General features: G+C 30.8%; 1 long non-coding RNA gene across 1 annotated transcript; it reads right to left on the bottom strand.

Annotated features, from left to right (window-relative positions):
• Window positions 1–737: 737 nt before the first annotated feature.
• On the bottom strand, window positions 738–7,368 carry LOC143066719 (uncharacterized). Its single transcript, XR_012975763.1, has 3 exons — window positions 7,300–7,368; window positions 5,982–6,053; window positions 738–808 (listed from the first exon to the last, which is right to left on the bottom strand). It is a non-coding gene; the product is annotated as an uncharacterized LOC143066719 (long non-coding RNA).
• Window positions 7,369–12,428: the final 5,060 nt, after the last annotated feature.

Here is a 12,428-nt window from a genome sequence, read left to right as displayed (position 1 = left end):
CGTTAGCATATTGCCTTGGATTTAAGCTTAATGCCTAATTTCACGTATTGCCGCTAACATATACATACAGTATCTGCAGTGCTGATAAGTTTTGAAATGCTCCCTGTTGTATTGTAGTTATTTGATTGTTATACAAATATCTGAAACAAAGTAATGCTGAGATAACAATAACGCTTTTTTCATCCTGTTACCGGTAAAGGATGAACAAGCTTCGATCTTCAAACATTGTCCAATATTTCATATGTTATCATTATAATATAATCGAAACTTTAAGCAGATAATTAAAAGAACCAAATCTATTTCATTATACTGCTTAAATGATAGCCTTATAAGAAACATTATGTTTTACTCTGAAATCTTATATATGAGTTTGTGTGTGAGTTTGACTCGAGTACTCTTGGAATTTTTATGCAACTGTCGTGCTCTGCTTTTCGAAATTTTAGAATGCTAAATCTTTTAAGTGTAACTTCCTGTTTAACAATGAAGTTATTGTTTAATATTTGTATACCATTTTTACTCTTAGAATTTCTCTATTAATATATACGACCATTGGGGAATTTGGTTACTGTTTGGTAAAAACATAGACAATGCCTAGTCAACTAAGTTTAGGTTTTTGTCCCAAGAGCTAAATCTCACATTATCTCACGATAAATTAGGAATCATATAATCTAATACTGCATTAAAAGATCGATTGTTGACGGCATAAAGCTACCAATCGTAATATATTTGTACTTACAGAGATATTAGGTTGATGTTATGTTTAAAAGTGTCATTCTTGACAAATGTCAGATTGTTTCCATTTAAATGTCTGAAAAAATAAAATCAAAGTAAATACATATAGCTAATATTCTAATCTCATGAATCAATTTAGAATAGATACATCGAGGTAAGATATTGTTAAATGTCATTATCTTATCAAGTAATTGTATGTACTTCACATTATAGATAAACTCACATTACATTCAATCCGTACCGATTAATAAGCAATGTTATAATAGTATATTATATATCACAACGGTTTAATTTTTTGTTTTGTTCCCCCATATAACCAGCATATACAAAAATAATAGGTAACAGACCTTTCTATAAATTTCATGTTTACAAAACCTTGAATTTTTCGAAAAACTAAGGATGTTCTTATCCCAGGCATAGATTACCGAAGCTGTATTTGGCACAATTATTTGGAATTTTGAATCCTTAATGCTCTTCAACTTTTTAATTGTTTGGCTTTATAAATCTTTTGATATGAGCGTCACTAATGAGTCTTATGTGACGTACTAAATTATAATCCTGGTACCTTTGATAACTGTTACACCACTGGGTTGATGCCACTGCTGGCGGACGTTTCGTCCCCGAGGGTATCACCAGCCCAGTAGTCAACACTTCGGTGTTGACATGAATATCAATAATGTGGTAATTTTTATGAATTTCCTGTTTACAAAACTTTTAATTAATCGAACAAATAAGGATTTTCTTATCCCAGGCATAGATAACCTTAGCCATATTTGGCACAATTATTTGGAATTGTGGATCCTCAATGCTCTTCAACTTTTTACTTGTTTAGCTTTATAAAGATTTTGATATGAGCATCACTGATGAGTCTTATGCAGACGAAACGCGCGTCTGGCGTACTAAATTATAATCCTGGTTCCTTTGATAACTATATATCTCAATATCAGTGCGATAGATAAATCAGACAAGTTATTATATTTTTCACATAATAAAAGAATTATTCGCCAAAAAATCTGTTTTGGTGTTCATCTGTTAAATTATTGTTAATTGAAAACAGAAGTATTCTGTACTGCAGAAAGTACAATATCAATATGATATTGTTCAGCCTTGAAGTAGATATGATAATTATCAAGCATGAAACCAAACAGTTAGTATTGCGCTATGTAACAAAAACAGTGGGTCAAATATTGCCTCAAATCATACATTCTTGGGCTAATAAACTCATCATAGATACCAGGATTAAAATTTTATATTTACACCAGACCCCGTTTCGTCTACAAAGACTTATCAGTATCGCTCGAATTCAAAAAATATTTTAAAAGGCCAAATAGATCTAGAGTCGAGTGAATTTGAGAGGAATAATTTATTTATAATAGGTTAAGACCAGTGTAACAACTGGCTATCCTACGAAGAAAGAATGAGTGTAAGTTGTCAAATGTTTCGTGGAATAAAATATGGCATATTGTGGTACATGTGTTAATATTGATTTACGCATGGGGTGGTTGCATAATAAATAAACACCTTTATTCTAAAACAAGTTATTGGCTTGATACGGGTTATGTTCTTTTCGTATCTATATAAATGTATATATATAGAACTCGTATAAACATCAACCCAACAATGTTAGATCTGTAAATTTGCTTTCGCACATTTTTGTTCTTCCCTTGCCGGAATTCGAACCCATGCTTCTGAGATATCGTGACACCAAATCGCTTGCAATCTATCATAAATTAAGGTAAATTACATGGCCTTCCAAATACCGTTTCGATTCCTAACATCACAGAAGAGACATTTATTGTCGAAATCCGGATCTGGTGAACAAAAAAATGTACACCTCATGTTTGTAGTATAACATCTTTGCCGCAAGTTTATTGTTTTCTGTTTATTATTAAATTAATATCAATATCCATTTTGTTACATCTTGTGATCAATTTATGTGGCAACCGCAAATGGCAGTCAGAAGGGTTTAAGAACATCACTTATTCGGCCTGTTACTCAAATGCGTTTTGTTTAAATACACTTTTTCACTTTTTTTGTCTTTTGGAAAATGTTGTATGTGATGTAATTAGATCCTTCTAAAATGAAATTTGTTTTAAATGCACACATATAAAAATTAACTCGAAACCGGATCTGGTGTACAAAAAAAATAAAAAAAATATTGACACCTTATGTTTGTGGCATAACATCGTGGCCCAGGTTAATTGTTTTCTGTTTAGTATTAAATTTATATTAAGATCCATTTTGTTAAATCTTGTGATCAATTTTATTTGGCAATAAAATGGCAGTCAGCAGGGTTAAAGAACATCAGTTGTTCGACCTGTTAGTCAAATGCGTTTTGTTTAAATATACTTTTTCACTCTTTTGGAAAATGTTGTTTGTGCTGTATTTAGACCCTTCTACAACGAAATTTGTTTTACATGCACACGTATAAAAATTGCAGTTTTTATCCAACGCAATCAAGGTGTCAATATGATTTTAGTACACCAGATCCGGATTTCGACAATAAATGTCTCTTCAGTGATGTTAGGGATCGAAACGGTATTTGGAAGGCCAAAAAAAAAAGTACCCTCATTTTTAGAAAAAGTACCCTCATTTTTAGATAGACTCTTGAATTTTAAGAGTCAATATAGGATGAACAGATCATATAAACCGGAGGGAAAATATGATACAAGCCCAAACGAAAAAACATAAACGAGTCTAAATTGAAAACTATGTTCAAACCTATGATTGCGTTGGATAAAAACCGCAATTTTTATACGTGTGCATGTAAAACAAGTTTCGTTGTAGAACAGCACAAACAACATTTTCGAATTCAAAAAGACCAAAAAAGTGAAAAAGTATATTTAAACAAAACGCATTTGACTGATGTTCTTTAACCCTGCTGACTGCCATTAGCGATTGCCAAATAAAATTGATCACAAGATGTAACAAAATGGATCTTAATATAAATTAAATACTAAACAGAATTTTTTTTAAATATAAATATAAATATGATGATATAATACCGAACACCTAACTTGAGGGATTGTGTGTTATTTTGCTATGAAACACACATTATCTTTCAATCAGTTTAATAGAGGATTGGAGCTGTCATTTCAGTATTTTTTATGTATCATTGTAATTTTACTTAGTTTCTTTTGTAACCTATTATGACATCGCTCTCAGGAATCTTTTAAACTGGGTTTTATCGTGCGTATTGCAGATCGTTTATTTATTTTACATTTGCAAGAGGTATGAGGGGAGGGTTGAGATCTCACAAAACATGTTTAACCTGCCGCACTTTCGCCTGTCTAAAGTCAGGAGCCTGTGGCCTTTGTTAGTCTTGTATGTTCTTAAATTTTAGTTCATTTATATGTTTTGAAGTTTGACGTCCATTATCACTAAACTAGCACATATTTTTGTTGAGAGGCCACCTATAGGCCCTTCAGGTTACGTAATTTTCACGCTGAGATGAAGCCCCATCGGTGGAATTCCGTGGTCTTTTGCTATTTGGTCGCTATAAAAAGTAAAAACACAAAAATACTGAACTCCGAGGAAAATTCAAAAAGGAAAATCGAAATCAAAAGGCAAAATCAAAAGTCCAAACACATCAAACGAATGGATAACAACTGTCATATTCCTGACTTGGTACAGGCATTTTCTAATGTAGAAAATGGTGGATTGAACCTGGTTTTATAGCTAAATTAATAACACATTGCCAAATTCCATTTTAATTATATTTTATACAAACAGTTATGACAAAATTCTTCCGTCTCTTATTACATTGTCAGTTCGTTCTCAACTAATGAGTTTGAATGACTCTGTATTACCTTTTGCCTCCCCTTTGTGACGATGCAAGGATTTTATCTTGAATAGTTGTATATATAAATTTTTATTGAACATCTAGCTGATAAAATAATAGGGCGGAGAACATTTTATTTACGTTAAAAAATAATGTTTTGTGTACGTCTATTTTCGATTTTAACTGACTTTAGTTCTGCCCGTCTAGCCCTTGTCGAAATACCAACATAAGACCTTAATCTAAGACGAAAATAAAAATGCTAACTCATTTTATATATTTCGAAATACTACTCGAAAAGAGGTGAACTCGAAGTACAACTTAATTCTACCTTTACATGTGACTAAACTTGAAGTCTTACTCGAATTGAATCTGAACTTGAATAGTAACTATAAAGGCTATAAACTCAACTAGAACATTAACTCTAATTTTGGAGTGAACAGTAAGGCAAACTTTAACTTGGTTGATAGCAACCCCGCGAAGCTCATATAACAAACGACATAAAAATCGGTTTAGAATAGTTTTGTTTTACAAAAAGCGTGATTGGTTTTCCCTCATGAATTTTTGTGATAACCTATTTAAATATCGAAAAAAAAAAACATATCAAAAACTGGAACGAACACATCAACATTACGAAATAACGAAATCACATTTTGTGTTCTGAAACAACCATATTCCGTGTATTCGTATACACATCAAGTAATGTTTAATCACATTGCCTAGATTCACATCATCTTTAATAATGGAAATCATATTAGGTAGTATCAAAATTGTATTAAATAATTACAAAATCATATCAAGTCATTCCGAAAACCATATCATGTAATATCAAAAAAGCATTAAGTAAAGACTAAACCATTTTGAGTTTTTTCACAACATCATTTTGTAGTGTGAAAACCATACTATATAATACAAAAAATTTTTCAAGTTATAATAAAAAACCATGACATCTAATGTTATAGTATTCCCGAAAACAATCGTAGCATTCCATAGCAATAAGTCATGTTAAGTCAAACGAACAACTAACACATGGTTGATCAATAATCATATTCTACATTGTTTTTGTTAAAATATCTTTTTGATTGAATTAATTATTCAATTGATATGTTATAGTGTGTCTTTCTATGTTGTTGTGTTAAACCACTATTGACTATTAGGGAAAAGGTCGGCGCCTGTTAAAAAATTTAAACCAGCTGCATTTGTTTGGACCTAACCTGAGGCAGTAATCTGTTGTTCAGTGGTTGTCATTTGTGGATGTGGTTCATAGGTGTTAAACATGTCGCGTTTTACTGTTGATACTTTTCATTTTGGGGTCTTTATAGTTTCCTGCTCAATGTTAGTCAAGGGTCCGTGTTGAAGGCCGTACTTTGACCTATAATGGTTTATCTTTTACAAATTGTGACTTGGATGGAGAGTTGTCTCATTAGCACTCATATCACATCTTCGTATATCTATATACATGTATACATACAGTCTCTGCAGTGCTGATAAGTTTCGAAATGCTCCCTGTTGAATTGTAGTTATTTGATTGATTTGCAACTGTCTGAAACAAAGTAATCCTTAGATAACCATAATGCTTTTATTTATCCTGTTACCTTCAAACATTGTCCAATGTTTCACATGTATTATTGTAATATAATCAAAACCAAAATTATTTTATAATACTACATAAATGATAGCCTTTTGAAGAAACACAATGTCTTGCTCTAAAAATCTTATATATGTGGTTATGTATGAGTTTGAATCGAGTACTCTTTGAATTTTTATACAACTGTCGTGCTCTTTAATTGAAATTTAAGAATGATAAATCTTATAAGTGTAACTTCGTGTTTAACAATGTAGTTGTTTTACAATATTTCTTTACCATTTTTGCTCCCAGATTTGATATTTCAATATTTTCAGACTTATATATATAAAAATATATATATATAAGTCTGAAAATTACACCCAACAATGTTAGAATTAGATTTTTCTGCTGATAAATTTTTGTCCGTCCCTCTGCAGGATTCGAACTTACACCTTTGATACACTACAGCACCAATCGCCTAGCCTCATGTCTAGCGCTCTAGACCACTCGACCACTTCCGGCAAACTATGCTCTATTGTGTGAACTTCAATATAAAACAATGGACTACCAGTCCAATTTTTTATTATTTCGGCATTATCAAAGGCAATCAAATGTTTTGCAGCTTCTAACAGTAGACATCAATATATATATATATATATATATAATTTAATAAATGAAGAAATTATGCCGTCCTTTTCACTTATACAGTACGTTATTTTTCTCTTACATCTTAAATAGCTATGAAAATTAAAAGCATTACCAACTATAACAGTTTTGTACAATACCTAGCTAACTGTGATCTAATTGTACGCATTTAAAAAATAAATGAATAATTCAAATTCTTATTTTGTTATTTAAATTTCTTTTGTTATATAGATCTATGATATAATTATGTATTCCTGTGATAAATTTGTAAAAATACAAGAGATACGTTACAGTATTACCTTTTATAACTACACTAGCCGACTTTACATATAAGTAAAGTATAGACTGAAATGTACCTCGGAAACAGGTAGCGATGTTAAAACAATCAACAATTTCATTCAACCTCATGCTAAGGTTCTTATCACAATTGCTAAATCTCACGTTTATCACACGATGAAAAAGGAACCAAATAAACGTATAATGCATTACAAAATCGGTTGTTAACATCATGACACTATTAATCGTTCAATAAACATATTTGTACACACAGATATATTAGGTTAATATTTCTACTTACAAACTCCTTAGGTTGATATTATGTTTAAAAGTGTCATTCTTGACAAATGTCAGATTGTTTCTATCCAAACCTCTGAAAAAAAAATCATAAAATAGCTAAAGAACAAACCTTCCTACATCAATGATGTATTACTTAATATGATATTATTCAAATAATCGAAGAATTGGTCGCCATAAAAATCTAGCCCAGTAGTCAGCACTGTTTGTGCTGACATAAATCATCATTGATGTTGTTATATTTATAAATAAACTATTTACAAAATTTTAAATTTTTTTAAATACAAAGGCTTTTCTACCTGAGGCGTAGATTACCTTAGCTGTATTTGGCAAAACATTTAGGAATTTTGTCCAGAATTCTCTTCAACTTCGTACTTTATTTGGCCTTTTAAACTTTTTTGGATTGGAGCGTCACTGGTGAGTCTTTTCAAGACGAAACGCGCGTCTGGCGTATGCATACAATTTATTCCTGGTATATATGATGAGTTTATGTTGATCTGTTAATTAATCACATTTGTAGTTAAATGTTTAGTTTCTATTGATACCTTTTCTTTTTCTGAAATCGGAATCGGTAATTTTTTTAAACTTAATTTTACTGTGCGTATTGCTGTGTGTTTGCTTAGTCCACATTTACTAGAGGTATCCGGGGAGGGTTAAGATATCACAAAACATGTTTAACTCCGCCGCTTTTTCGCGCATGTCCAATGTCCGGAGCCTCTGGCATTAATTTTGTTAGACTAGTTTTACTTCATTTATATTTTTTGGAATTGGACGTCCATTTCCACTAAACTGGCACACATTTTTGCTTAGGTGCCACCTGAAGCCGCTTCCTGGTGTGAGATTTTCCCGATGTGATGAAAACTTACTGTTGGTAATCGGTGTTTTGTTTGCTATTCAGTCATTTAATACATTCCCAATTTCCATTCTTAATTTTATTTTAATTCAAATAGTCAACACACTTAACACATGCACTCAAAACCTTGTCGAAATACTAACATAAAACCCGAATCTGTGAAGAAATACGTACTAGTACTTATTTCAAATATTTTGAAATACTACTCGAAAAAACTCTACCTAAAAAATTTCTAGAATTGAAAAACGCAAACAGTAACTCGAACTTTAAATCTAATTTCGGATTAATTTCTAGAATTTAATAACGCAAACAGAAACTCGAACTTTAAATATATTTTCGGATAGTTCTAGAATTTAATAACGCAAACTGTAACTCGAACTTTAAATCTAATTTTAGAAAGATTTTTAGAATTGAAAAATGCAAACAGTAACTCGAACTTTAAATCTCTTTTTGGATATATATTTCCAGAATTGAACAACGCAAACAGTAACTCGAACTTTAAATCTAATTTCACATTGATTTCTAGAATTGAATAACACAAACAGAAACTCGAACTTTAACTCTTGTTTCGGATAGATTTCTAGAATTGAATAACGCAAACAGTAACTCGAATTGCTACTCTAATTTCAGATAGATTTCTAGAATTAAATAACGCAAACAGTGACTCTCACATTACATTTCATTGTGGATATATTTCTAGAAATGAATAACGCAAACAGTAACTCGCACTTTAAATATAGTTTCGGATAGATTTCTTGAATTGAATAACGCAAACAGTAACTCGAACTTTAACTCTACTTTTCGATAGATTTCAAAATTGAATATCGCAAACAGTAATTCGAACTTTAAATCTAATTTCGGATTGATTTCTAGAATTGAATAACGCAAACAGAAACTTGAACTTTAAATCTAATTTCGGAAAGATTTTTGGAATTGAATAACGCAAACAGTAACTCGAACTTTAAATATAGTTTTCAATAGATTTCTTTAATTGAATAACAGTAACTCGAACTTGAAATCTAATTTCGTAAAGATTTCTAGAATTGAAGAACGCAAACAGTAACTCGAATTTTTAATCTAGTTTTGGATAGATTTCGAGAACTGAATAACGCAAACAGTAACTCGAACTTTGAATCTAGTTTTTGATAGATTTCTTGAATTGAATAACGCAAACAGTAATGCGAACTTTATTTTGATAGATAGCACACAGCAAGGTTCTTATAAAATTTGTTGAAAATAAACATATTTCACAAAAAAGGTAATCGGTTTTGCTTCATCAATGTATGTAATTACTCTTAATATGAAGCAGGCATTACCTGTAAATGGGGAAGAAGTCTGTATGAATTATTTTTTTGTAACTTATATATTTGTTAAAAAAAAAGTGACGGAATACCCATATGCAACTATTCCAGTCATATTTACGTTCGATAACTCTGTATGTTACTGCTTTAATTAGGATTATGTAAAATTTACTAGTTACCCGATGAATGATTTAAAGAAAACTAAACAATATATTTATTTCACCTTGGTTATTTAATATCCATTCGAGGTCTTTTTGTATAAATATAAAATAAGATCGTAATGAATAGCATCGAGAACACGAATTAATCTACATTGGTATTATTATTATTTATTATTTAGGTATAATTGTCAAAACTTACATCGTGATTAATAGGTGCCATGTTTATTTTCGATCTTTGATGACGTTGATGTTATGACTTAATTAGTATCACCTTTATCTAGCTATGCCCTTGGCTATCATTATAGTGACTAGAACATGTCATATTTAATTGCAATGTAAACACTGAAATTAAATTGAATTACGGCATGTACAAAATAAGTGTCGAACATCGTCCACTTTTGAAAATTATTTGGTCGCCATTTTTTTCAAAATTTTATAAAAAAAACCCAGCATGTAACAGCTTTATCAAAAATTTGATTCTATGCTGCCTTAAGGTAAGACAATGACTGAAAACGCGAGCATCCAACGGTTTTTTGATTTTCAATGTAACAATCTTACAAAATATATTTTTACCAAGTCGTCCCACGCTGTCAATGAGGTCGCCATCTTGAAAAATAATACCAGATTTTCAGAAAATAACTGATTTTCAAATCAATTTGGAAGGGAAATAATAAAACATTAAACTATTACATAAACGTTTTTTCAAATATTTATGAATATAGTAATAAGCCACAATTATTACATCTGTTTTGTTTAAATCGCAATTTTAGGTTTACACGACTTAAAATCCAATATTTATCAGAATTGGATGATTAACAGTGTGAACTTATCGAGGCAACAAGACAAATTTTCAAAAGCATTTTGAAGGGAGAAGACCAAAGTTTAATTTTTTTCAAAAGGCATCAATATATTTCTTAATATATTAGGAATTACTATATATTCCCACACTTTTTGTATCATGAACTTAAGGTGGTACCTATAACTACAGGAAGATAACTCTGTAAAGTCAGCTAAACGCTTTAATTACGTTGTGTTGTAAAGGGAATATTAATCTTCTCAATGATCAAAATTGGTGTTTGTCAAACTGCTATATAACCAGTATAATTTTTCTGATAAAACGGTTGGTTCAAATTTTTTTAATTTTTTATATTTTTGTTAAAGGGTCAAAGTAAATAATTTGACAAAATTTCATGAAAATTAAACGAGCCAAATTAATTTTAGTGAAAGTGTTGGGTACCACCTTAAAGTACTTTATTTTATCGATTCTTGAAAGCCCCTCTGCATTTCTATACATTTTACTTGGGCTTAATATGGGTGATGTGTGACGTCGTAAAAGTCACGTGATGACTGCTATAGTTGGATATGGTGACGTTTCCGATTTAGGTTCTGTTGTTAGGGATTTTAGTTGTAACGTTATTTAAGTTATGACGTCATATGTAATGTAAACAAAGAAACGCTATCATCAGGTAAGGTTTTTTCTATCAAGGAATTATTAAAGATGAAATTGGTATTGCGTTCCTTCCTATTTTATACTAGACTGATAAATATCTATTTTACTCAAAGTTTCATACAAACTAGACAGGAAGAAGGAAGTATATTTCAGGTTTCTGCGCAGATGCGGGAATTCAAAACATGACATAAAAAAAATTGAAATATTTTGAGTTCATAAGTACATTGAAAATTTCGGGAAAAATTTCCCGATTTTTATTTTTTTTATCTTTTTTTTATTGATTTTTCTACTGTTATTGGGGACTTCGCCCCCATATAATGACAAAACCATATCAAAAGCTGAAACAGACACATATAACAAAATAACATAACCACATATTAAATTCTGAAACAAACCGTAGTTCGTGTATTTTCATTAACATTAATCAATGTTTAACCCACATTGCCTAAAGCCACATCGACGTAAATCAATGAAGTCATATTTAATAATGCCAATATCATATCTAGTCATTACGAAACCATATCTGTGTTGATGATGTAATACTACTGTTGCAGTTTAGGAAAAAGGTTGGCGCCTGTCAACGTTTATACCCGCTGAATGTGTTTGCACCTATCCTTAGTCAGGAAATTCTTGTTCATTGGTGTTTTTGTTTGTTGATGTGGTTCATAATTGTTTTTCCTTTCTTTTTTTATAAAGATTTCACCGTTTGTTTTCCAGTTTCAATTATTTTACACTAGTCATTATGGGGTCGTTCACAGTTTGCTGTTCGATGTGAGCGAAGGCTCAGAGTTGAAGGCCATACGTTGACTTATAATGGTTCATATTTTTACACCTTGTGACTTGGATAGAGAGTTGTCTCAAAGGCACTCATACCACAACTATTATTCTATAAACATGCATACTTACATTGTCTGCAGTGCTGATAAGGTTTGAAATGCTCCATGCTGTATTGTAGTTATTTGATTGCTGTTCAAATATCTGAAACAAAATAATGCAGAAATAACCATAATGCTTTTTTTTTTATTCTGTCACCGGTGAAGGGTGAATAAAATTCCATATTCAAATTAAACATTGTGTTGAAATTTCCGAATTTCATCACATGTCAAATATGTTAAATGCTATCATTGATACATAATCCAAACTTTAAGCAAAGATTTAAAAGAAGAAAATTCATTTCCCTTAACTGCTTACATAAACAATAATAAAAGCCTTTTTAATTGACACAAGTTTTAGTTAATAAGATCTTATTCATAAGGTAATGCGTGACTTTAAATCAAATCGTCTTTGAATCTTAAAAACAACTGTCGTGTTCTGTCTTTCGAAATTCAAGAATGATATATCATTTACATGGAATTTCGTGTTTAACAA

This window comes from Mytilus galloprovincialis, chromosome 3 (assembly GCF_965363235.1).
Source record: "Mytilus galloprovincialis chromosome 3, xbMytGall1.hap1.1, whole genome shotgun sequence".
NCBI classification, from domain to species: Eukaryota; Metazoa; Mollusca; class Bivalvia; order Mytilida; family Mytilidae; genus Mytilus; species Mytilus galloprovincialis.
The sequence above is the reverse complement of the archived record's forward strand: the minus strand, read 5'-3'. Positions and strand labels throughout refer to the sequence as shown.